Source organism: Papio anubis, chromosome 6 (assembly GCF_008728515.1).
Source record: "Papio anubis isolate 15944 chromosome 6, Panubis1.0, whole genome shotgun sequence".
In the NCBI taxonomy this organism is placed as follows: domain Eukaryota; kingdom Metazoa; phylum Chordata; class Mammalia; order Primates; family Cercopithecidae; genus Papio; species Papio anubis.
The window spans coordinates 94,137,699-94,147,503 of NC_044981.1; positions in this window are offsets into that span (position 1 = coordinate 94,137,699).

A 9,805-nucleotide genomic window follows, 5' to 3' on the forward strand; every position below is an offset into this window, starting at 1 on the left:
TTACATGTGCTAGTTTTACTAGTTTATTTCTCTTTTCCTTCCTCCGTCTCCCCCACCTCCTCCTAGGAATATCACGAAGTCATCAGGATGGCAGGTTTTTCAGCAACATTGAGCTATTTACTGAAACTACCTCTAGTGCTGACCCTAGTAAAAGCAACTTAATTTCAATTCAGGAAATTTCATTAAGAACCTCATACATGCTAATAAATGGTACCTCTGTAACTGCGAGAATGTGAAGGAAAAAAATGTACATGATCAGAGGCCTCACATTTTTTTTTTTTTTTTTTTTTTTTTTTTTTTTTTTTTTTTTTTTTTTTTTTGAGAGGGAGTCTCACTCTGTCACCCAGGCAGGAGTGCAGTGGCGCTATCCCAGCTCACTGCAAGCTCCACCTCCCAGGTTCACGCCATTCTTCTGTCTCAGCCTCCCGAGTAGCTGGGACTACAGGCACCCACCACCACACCCAGCTAATTTTATGTATTTTTAGTAGAGACGGGGTTTCACCGTGTTAGCCAGGATGGTTTCAATCTCCTGACCTCGTGATCCGCCCGCCTCGGCCTCCCAAAGTGCTGGAATTACAAGCGTGAGCCACCACGCCTGGCCAGAGGCCTCACATTTTTCATTTGTAGTAGGTGTTATCCATGGTGTGGAGAAATTTTTATAGAAAGACAGCAGCCAGGCTTGAGAAGGAGACCTGCTTGAGACACATCATTTCTTTTTCATGTATCTTCTGCCACATATTTTCATCCAAATGTTTATTTGTTTCCAAGACAGCTAAAGAAAGGAGTCTATTTTAAAGAAATTTAGACATACATTAAACTTTCCTTGTTTAACACATTCAGTCAACTAAAATTATGGGAGGTCATATTTGGGGAGAAGACATTTGTTTATATTTAATATCACTTCCTAAAACACAAAAACCACTCTCTAAGGTTTCCTAGACTTTAAAAGATAGGAGTGGTATACTGTATTGCTTTCAGTTAGGAAAAAGGAAGGCAATTTGAATAGGGGCCAGTGGAACACAAATATGCCAATATTCTCTTGAATATAGTGTAAAGTAACTGAGATTGCCTGGTTTTAAATACAGAGCATACGAAAAATTGAAAACTTTTCCTCTTAGATCAAGAACAAGACTAAGGTGCCCACTCTCACCACTTTCATTCAATATAGTATTGTAAGTTTTAACCAGAGCATTTAAGCAAGAAAAAGAAGTAAAAGGCATGAGAATTGGAAAGAATGAAATAAAATGGTCTCTGTTTGTATGTGACATGATCTTACATATAGAAAACCCCAAAGACTACATCAAAAAACTTTTGGAACTAGTACATGAATTCAATAAAGTTTTAGAATATAAAACCAACAAACAAAAAATCAGTAGCATTTCTATACACCAACAAAAAAACTGAGAAAGAAACCAAGAAATTAATCCCATTTATAATAGCAACCAAAAAATAAAATATTTAGGAATAAATTTAACCAAGGAGGTGAAAGATGTACAGTGAAAACTATAAAACATTGATGAAAGAAATTGAAGACACAAATAAATGGAAATATATCCTGTGTTCATGGACTGGAAGAATTGATATTTGTTAAAATGTCCATATGACCCCAAATGATCGACAGATTCATTGCAATCCCTATCAAAATTCCAATGATATTTTTCAAAGAAATAGAAAAAAGCAATTCTAAAATTTATCTGGAACCACAAAAGAGCCTGAATAGCCAAAGTAATCTTGAGCAAAAACAACAAAGCTAGAGGCATCACACTACCTGATTTCAAAGTATGTTGCAAAATGTTAAGTAATCAAAACAGTATAGTGCTGGCATAAAAACAGACACATAGACCAATAGAACAGAATAGAGAGTCCAGACGTAAATCTATACATTTACAGTCAGTTAATCTTTCACAAAAGTGCCTAGAACACACAGTGGGGAAAGGATAGTCTCTTCAATAAATTACGTTGGGACAACTGTATATCCACCCATAGAAAAATGAAATTGGACCTGTATCTCACACTATATACAAAAATCAACTCAAAATGGATTAAAGAATTAATGAAACTGTAAAACTACTAGAAGAACAAATAGTGTGAAAGCTCCTTGACATTGGTCTGGAGAATGATTTTTTTGGATTTGACCGTAAAACACAGGCAGGGAAGCAAAAATAGAAAAATGGGATTGCATCAAACTTAAAAAGCTTTCCACAGCAAAGGAAACAATCAACAGAGTGAACAGACAATATTGGCAAACCATACCTCTGATAAAGGGTTAATATCGAAATCATATAAGAAACTCAATTCAGTAGCAAGAAAACAAATAGCCCATTTTTTTAATGGTCAGAGGACCTGAATAGATATTTCTCAAAAGAAGACATATAAATGGTCAACAGGTGTATGAAAAAAAAAGCTCAACATCATTAATCACTGGAGAAAAGCAAATTAAAACCACAGTGAGATATCACCTCACACCTGTTAGAATGGTTACTATAAAAAAGAGAAAAAATAAGTGTTGGAGAGGATGTGAAGAAACAAGAACCCTTGTCCATTATTGGTTGGAAATTAAATTAGTACAGCTATTATGGGAAACAGTATGGAGTCTCCTCAAAAAATTAAAGAAATAGAACTACCCTATGATCCAGCAATTCCACTTCTAGATATATATTCAAAGGAAATAAAATCCGTTTGTCAAAGAGATAATTGCACTCCCATATTCATTGCTGCATTATTTACGATAGTCAAGATATGGAATCAATCTAAGTGTCCATCAATGGATGAATGGATAAAGGAATAACACACACACACACACGAATACTACGAAGCCTTAAAAAAGAAGAACATCCTGTCATTTGTGACAACATGGGCGAACCTAGAGAAATTTATGTTAAGTGACAAAAGCAAAGCACCCAAAGACAATACTGCATGATGTCACATACATGAGGAATCTAAAAAAGTTGAACACATAGAACAGAGAGTAAAATGGTGCCAGGGGCTGGAGGTGGGGGTGGGGAAATGTTGCTTAAAGGGTACAGAGTTTCAGTTAGACAAGGTGACTAAGTTATGGAGATCTATTTTTTATTATGATGAATATAGTTAACAACAATGTATTTTTGAAAATTTCTAATAGATTAGATCTTAAATATTCTCACCTCAATAAGTAAGTATATGAAGTGATGGAATATATATATATATATATATAATATTATTTTATTTTTTTTATTTTTTGAGACGGAGTCTCACTCTGTCACCCAGGATGGAGTGCAGTGGTGCAATCTCAGCTCACTGCAAGTTCCACCTCCCGGGTTCACGCCATTCTCCTGCCTCAGTAGCTGGGACTACAGGCGCCCGCCACCATGCCTGGCTAATTTTTCATTGTATTTTTAGTAGAGACGGGGTTTCACCGTGTTAGCCAAGATGGTCTCGATCTCCTGACCTCGTGATCTGCCCGCCTTGGCCTCCCGATGGATGATGTATTAATTAGCTTGATGTAATCATGTCATAATATATACATATATCAAAATGTTATATACCATAAATATATAGAGTTTTTATTTGTTAATTATACCTTAATAAAGCTAGGGGAAAAATAAAAACAGAGCGTGGACTGACTTCCATATAATTTCTCTTCTTCTTCTCTATGCCATAGATAGTCAACCTAAGTCAGTTCTATTTTCCACTTCCTATTTGAAAGACAGCTAACCAGAGGTCATTAATTTCTTTTACTTGGAAACTCCCTACATAGTATTCAGAATTTTTTTAAAAATACTTTTCACCTAAAAATGTTAGTTAGAAATTAAAATTTTTAGGCTGCTGGGAAAAAATGAGAAATTATTTTCTCTAACATTTGTCAGAATAAAATTTTGCTCTAATTTGTTAAGGGAATTAAAGTTTTCGGAGTCATTTTGCTAGCATCTTTTCAGATGTAGACATACTACTCCCATATACCCCTGTATATTTCAAAAAATGTACGATAACCTCTCAGATGCAACTAAGTGGACTAGAGAGGCTACTGGCTCTGAGTTAGAAGGTGTATGTATGGAGTGGGAAAAGTTGCAGGATGCCCTACTTCTCTGCTGTTATTAGCATGGTCTCTCAAATTGGAAAGAAAAGAAAAAGCTATTATGAAATGGTACTGCATGGGGGGCTGAATTTTCAGAATTATCTCTACAGTGAGGCAACATTTTAGAAACCAATAAAAAAGTTTATTTCTGAAAGAGCTTCATGTAGCATAGATCTGAATGGCATCTTAATTAGATGATAAATATAAAATATAAAATTTTTATAATTTTGCAGTATTTTCCATAGAAAGATAAAAAGAAAAATTTACCAATTACCTGCACACTTACCATACAGTTTAAGAAATAAAGCACTGCCAACATGTTACTTCCCCTGAGTTACAGCTGCTTGATCGCCTTTTCCTCTCTTCTTCAACCGAGGTATCCACCATGCTGAATTTGGTATTTACCATTTCTACGAATTTCTTTATATTTTTACACACATATTTGTATACTTGAGAGTTTGTGTTTTAAAACTATATAAATTATGTAAAACTTTTGAATAAATCACACTTCATAGAACATTTAAAAGTATCTCAAATGCAAAAGACAATCATCTTGCATATACTGCTGCACTTTTCAGACTTACATAATGCAATATTTTGGTTTAAAGGACTATATGGCCCTTCCAAACCATTTATTTTTTCAAAAACTTGAAACACTACAGAGAAAAGTAAAAGACAGAATGGATAGTGGTAACAATATTTATGTTTTGCCTTTTTAAATAATAGCAAGGCCTATATGTTTTACAGATTATCAGCTCAGTTGTGTATATAAGAAAAAGAAAATATCCCAGCATAGGTGTGACTTATAAATAACTGAGTGTTCTAACAGTTTCCACTTCAGAAATATTTACTTCTGAATGAAAAACATTTTTCATTTTGAATACTTTTATGAGTATCAAATGATTCAGGAAGAATTCTGCCGTATGCATCAAAAGGATTCAGAAATAAAAAAGGTATAATAGTTTTTTCTCCAATTATAAATAAAAACAAGTGTGGTAGATTGTGCCCGAAGATGGTCACAATAGCCTCCATCCTACACACTTTCTACAGTGAGATTTTGCCACATCTCTCAAGTGGTAAAGTTATTCCCACCATCACCAACCCTTCCTAAGCTGGGCTGGTTCTTGTTTTGATCAATAAAATGCAGTTTTAGAAATGACCCTAGATGGCTTGCAAAGTTAAGTTTTAAGAGACCTTGTAACTTCTATTTTTGCAGTCTTGGAAGTGCTGAGAGGAGAAATGAGGTACCCAGCAAACAACCCAGCTGACCCCAAACCCAGCCAATCAGCTAGCTGAATGAAGCCCCAAGTGAGCTCAGATACATAATACATACCAACACAACACAAACACATACCCATTTCCAGAGAACAGACTTGCCCAAACAGTCCACAGAATCGTGAGAAATAATTAATCTTTATTGCTTTAAGACATACAGTTTGAAGGGTTACACTACAGCAATAAATAACTTAAAGAGTGATATGAGAATGGGTTTGTGTTGTAAGTTTAGCATATTTGCACTGTGAGGTCAAGTTATAGGAAAATTTTCACAAAGAAAAAAATCTTACCTGTTCTGCATCAGGGTAAAACTCAACATTTAAAGGTTCTTGAGGTGCCATTCCTGCCCAACTTACAATCCTCTGAGGTATGTCAAATGTGAGTGAAGGACTTTACACTAGATACAATTTTCAACTAACCAGTCCAAATGATACTGCTTGACACTTATTGCTAAGTGTGTGGGAAACCCTGAACTACTCAAATATCAATCTTACTTGTAAGTGCCACGAGGAATTTATAACCCAAGACCATAAATTCATACCAACCTCTAGAAGAACAGAGGCAGGTGAATATTAGGTGCAAGCTGACTCAATTTAAATCCTTAGTTGGAAAAGAATTCAAACCTAGGAGGGGTAATAGAAGAAAATGATTTTGCAGTGTTTATTAATATGAGAAAGTGATATTTAGCAGGAAGAAGTAGGATGATACTTTCTGTGGGGAACAACTGGAAATGACAAAGGGATATTGTCCTTTTTAAGAAATGGGTAGGAGAGAGAGTTGCTTGTAAGAATATATTTTTAAAAAATAGTAATGTATGACTATTAGGACTCTTTCATTTGCAAACAACTGAAACTAACAGACTTGACAAACAAAAAAACTCAAACAAAGATTTATTAGATCATGCAACTTCTGCAGTGGCTCTATCCCTGAGGACAAACTAGATTATCAGGACTGAGTCTGATTGTCTTCCTTTCCTGGCATGTGAACTCATTCTGATGTCTAGAAAGCTTGGTAGTATGTTAGGCATCTATTTGGTACTACCAGAAGTCCCAGCCACCCAAGCCCAGAAAACTTTATTGAGTGTGTGTGTGCATGTGCATGTGTGCGCGCGTGCATGCAAGTACATAGGGGCAGAGTGTGGAAGTGGGGAGGTGCTTTGATTGCCCAGTTTCCACATCATATATCAATCTTTAAAACCAAGGAAATAGCTCCACCCAAACCACATGTCCTGAGAGTCTGAGAGTGGTGTTTTTCCAAAGAAAGTCAGGATGGAGGTTCAAGAAAGGTTAAAAGGTGGCTGAATAGAAAAAAAAAAAAAAAAAAGGAATTAAAAATCATGTCCATATAATCAATGTACTTTTAATATAATAATGCTTATATTTTAAACATCTCTAGGCTAAGACATAAAAGTGAAGGAACTTTTTCCTTTCTATCTTGACTTAGCAACTTATTGGTTGTACCAATATATAGGTGAGTTACAAAAGTGAGGATTTTTGGTAGTCTCAACCTACAGTTTTCCTATTTCTTTCTATATAGGTAATAGATCTTTTGAGAAAACTGCTCTTAAAAAAGTAAAATATTTCATCTTAAAAATGTTCTTATTTGAAATTCCACAACATTCTTAAAGAAAAAAATATTATCTGCATAATTACATTAAATGGCTTCTGGAATACATTACCACTAATGATGCCAATAGAGTTAGTCCAGATGCAAACTATAAAAACATCCATTCTCTTTTGTCCTTGAAGGAACTTCAAAAATTGCTTTTTTTCTTATAAGAAGCCTACGAATGCTATACATAATTTCTTGCATTTTGTTTTGTGAACTGTTCTACAGAGCCTCAATATCTCACAAAAGTTTGAGATTTTCAAACCCTATTCCATAATTTTGTAATTTTTTCTGTAGCCCAGTATCATAATTGATTTAACGAATGTAGTAGCAAGATACTTAATCTGATTTTTATTTTGCTTCCTAGCTTGTATTCAGCTTACATATATTAGGTAGTGCTGGATGCATCAAAAAACATTTTGTTAAAAAAGAAACTAAATTACCATTATTGGTAATAAATGAAAGTTGAAAGTAGATTTCATTGTGTATCAGTGTTATGTTAGCTTACAGAATTTTTTAAAACGCAGTGATAAAATATTTAACTTAAATATTCTTAAGCAAAAGTCCTACAAAAAATGGTGTTTATTAAAAAGATTAAGTCGATGTTTGTAAGGTAGGCAAGAGTATGCTAGTAGAAAAGTCTACACACTTAACATCCAATGAATGACTAGATCTCTCAGATAAAGTATATATAGTGCAAACTTCTGTTAGCTCTGAGTAATTGTCTGTCATGGACTTTAGAACCTGTAAAATGTTTTGAATCCAGTTAATAAAATATCTTTCTTTTCCTGTATATAATTGTAGGTCACTAGCGTTTTTGGCTTTATTGGGAAGAATATTAGTTATTCAGAACCAACAGAATGTGTATATACAGAGAAAGAGACTTATTATAGGAATTGGCTCCTGTGATTATGAACGCTGGCAAGTACAAAATCTTCAGGGAAGGCTGGTGGGCTGGAGACCCAGGAAAGCTGATGCTCTGAAGTTCCAGTTTGAAGGCCAGCAGGCTGGAGAGCCAGTGTTCCAATTTGTGAAGGCAGTCTGTGGTAGAACCAGGAAGAGTCAAGATTGCAGTGAAGTCCAAAGGCAGGCTGATGGAGAAATTCTGTCTTGCATTAGGGAGGGCAGTCTTTTTGTTCTCTGCAGGCCTTCAAATGATTAAATGAGGCCCACCGACATTACGGAGGGCAATCTGCTTTACTCAAAGTCCACCAATTTGAATGTTACTCTCATCCAAAATACTCTCACCCAAAATACTCTCACAGAAACACCCAGAATAATGTTTGACTAATTATCTGGGCATCCTATGGTCCAGCCAAGTTGACAGATGAAATTAACCATCACAAGTCCAGTCCTTGCCAAGTTGGCACCCATATGCGTCTCCTTGAACCACACTTAATCATCATATAAAGACAATAACAAAGTCATATGTATTAGGCTGTTCTTGTGTTTCTATAAAGAAATACCGGAGACTGAATAATTTATAAAGAAAAGAGGTTTAACTGGCTCACAGTTCTGCAGGCTGTACAAGCATGGCACTAACATCACTGGGCTTCTACTGGGAGCTTTTACTCATGATGGAAGGCAAAGCAGGAGCAGGCACTTCACAGGGCAAAAGCAGGAGCAAGACAGAGAGAGAGGTGGGGTAGGAGAGGTGTCACATACTTTTAAACGACCAGATCTCGTGAGAACTCACTATCATGAAGACAGTGCCAAGCCATGAAGGATCTGCCTCCATGACCCAAACACCTCCCACCAGGCTCCGCCTCCAGCACTGAGGATTACAATTCACCATGAGATTTAGGTGGAGACAGACATCCAAACTACATCATCATACTTCCACCTAAAATGATAAAACAATCCTATGTACAACCAAAAATACAGCCTTTCCTCAGAAAAGGATGCAAAGTCCCTGGATGATGTTTTCTCTTCTCCTCCATATCCCATAACCTAAATACTATAAAGTTAACACTACTTAAATACTATGATATAAAGTCAATACATCTTATGTTACATGATAAGGAGGTAACAGGGGAAAGAAAACACAGATGTTTGCTACACATACACATATTCAAAACAGTATGAGGAAATACACATGACAGTTACAGTCCTCATTTCTGTAACTGGTCATGTGGTCATAGCTAGAATTCATAACTACCTTATTCCACTACCCATTCCCATTGCCTTCAGCAAGCATCTCAGCTGGTTATAGTTCTTAACCTGCTTGGGTGGCCCAAATCTTTATTCCTGAAGAGTCTGGGATATTAGTAGTATCGCTAGATTGGGTTGTTTTGTGTTTCCATTGACCGTAATCACAGAGCATGGTAATATTAAGAGCCAGCCCTAAGGGATCTTCCAGACATATGCTTCCTTCCTTCCATTAGCATTCCAGTTGCCCCTTGGTAATCAGGATCAATCACCCCAGCCAACATCATAACTACCTTTTTTGTCTGTTGACTCAAAGGCATAAGGAACCTCAAGGGGCCAGGTGGCAGTTTTGATTTCCAATTCAACGGAATAATTGTTGTTCCTCCTGGTAGAAGCTGTCCTCCTTTTAAAAATAAGACCTCCAGGCCAGCAGAGTATAAGGTCATAGAAAGCAAAAATTTTGCTAATGGGTCACTAGAAGTAAAAGTGAGCAGTGCTACTTCCATTTCCCCTCCTTGATTCCTGGACCTGTGCATCCTAGCTATGGGAGAGATAGGACCATATATTGACACTGATTCAGAACATACCCAGCTTCCCAGAGAACCTTGCTCCAGTCCTGCAAAGTATTGTCACCTAGCTGGCACTGTAACTGACCTTCAAAAGGCCATTCCACCACTCTATCAAGCCTGCTGCTTCAGGATGGTGCAGAACATGGTAAGA